Genomic DNA, 1,947 nt, shown 5'->3' with positions numbered 1-1,947 from the left:
CTGGCTAAGCAGCAGTTTGGCAGAAAAGGACCTGGGGATTCCAGTGGATGAGGAGCTGGATATGAGTCAACAGTGGGTCCTTGTAGCCAAGAAGGCTAATGGCATAGTGGGGTGCATTAATAGGAGTATTGCCAGTGGATCCAGGGAAGTGATTATTCCCCTTTATTCAGCACTGGTGAGGCCACATCTGGAGTATTGTGTCCCGTTCTGGGGCCCTCATTACAGAAAGGATGTGGCCGCATTGAAGAAAGTCCAGCGGAGGGCAACAAAATGGCGATGGGGCGGGAGCACATGACCTATGAGGAAAGGCTGAGGGATTTGGGTTTGTTTAGTCTGCAGAAGAGAAGAGCGAGGGGGGATTTGGTAGCAGCCTTCAACTTCCTGAAGAGGATGGAGAGAGGCTCCAAAGAGCAGAACGAGGAGCAATGGTCCCAAGTTGCAGTGGGGGAGGTCTAGGTGGGATATTAGGAAAAACTATTTCCCTGGGAGGGTGGGGAAGCCCTGGGCTGGGCTCCCTAGGGAGGGGGTGGAATCTCCATCCCTAGAGGTTTTTAGGTCCCGGCTTGACCAAGCCCTGGCTGGGATGATTGAGTTGGGCTGGTCCTGCTTTGGGGAGGGGGCTGGATTCGATGACTCCGGAGGTCTCTGCCAGCCCTGGGATTCTGTGATTCTGTTAAGGAGAGGCTGTGGACCCATTTATTCCGTTGGCTGCCCGGTACATGGATTTTCATTGCAATGGTGAGCGTGCTGCTGTTTATGTCTATGCAGATGGCGTCTGTGCATGTATTGATGGGGTATCATGTGTACAGTGTGTGACTGTTTAACGGATCCCTGCACACATCAAGTCTCTGGGCGTGCCCTTGCTCACCAGCACCTCATGGTGCTCTGCCCAAGGACTGACGCAGCAGCAAATGTCCACGCAAGGGAAGCTCTTCAAATGGGAACTGAGGCTGGCTCTGGTTGCTGGGAACATGCAGGCTGGCAGGATGTCGGGAACTCAGTGGGCCCTAACAATTCAGGGTTCCCCCTCCCCCAGCACCAGGAACCAGGGGCTAGAGCGGCCACAGCTGGGGAGGGTACGAGGAAGCCTGGGACCTGGTGGTCTGACTCGGGTTTGAGCCCTGGCTTTGGGGCCTGTGTCTTGTACGCCCAGGGCATGGACGTCACAAGTGCCTGGAGCTGAGTCCCACGAATGGGGGGCTTACGTTGCAGTCAGACACGCAGGCCAGCCGCTCGGCTCCCAACAGCGTGCGCACTTGGGACTGGCCATGGAGAACATGTCGTGGGGATACACTGTGGCTACGTCTACACTGGCACCCTTTTCCGGAAAAGGGATGCAGATGAGCCAAGTCGGAATTGCAAATGCAGCGGGGATTTAAATTTTCCCCGCTGCATTTGCATGAACATGGCTGCCGCTTTTTTCCGGCTCGGGGCTTTGCCGGAAAAAAGCGCCAGTCTAGACGGGATCTTTCGGAAAATAAAGCCTTTCCTCTTAAAATCAGGAATAAGGGATCTTTCGGGAAAGGCTTTATTTTCCGAAAGATCCCATCTAGACTGGCGCTTTTTTCCGGCAAAGCCCCGAGCCGGAAAAAAGCGGCAGCCATGTTCATGCAAATGCAGCGGGGAAAATTTAAATCCCCTGCAGCATTTGCAATTCCGACTTGGCTAATCTGCATCCAGTGTAGACGTAGCCTGTGGGTGTGTCTAGACTACAGGGCTCCGTTGACGCAGCCATGTCGTCTAGACACACCCTATGTTGCCAGTTCCCCCGGTGTTATTGTGTGGAGACAGCTGATATCCTGCAGAAAGCTCCAGCTCCCGGAGTCACGTGAACACAGGAGACACTGCTCGCTTTTACAACAGACATTAAGAGGGTTTTTACCCTTCCGGTGGGGGAGAAAAGTTTTAAAATGTGACCCCTGTGTGACCCTAAAAACTCAGCCAGAA

The sequence above is a fragment of the Pelodiscus sinensis genome, chromosome 27 (assembly GCF_049634645.1).
Source record: "Pelodiscus sinensis isolate JC-2024 chromosome 27, ASM4963464v1, whole genome shotgun sequence".
NCBI lineage: Eukaryota > Metazoa > Chordata > Testudines > Trionychidae > Pelodiscus > Pelodiscus sinensis.
This window is presented reverse-complemented; position numbering follows the sequence as displayed.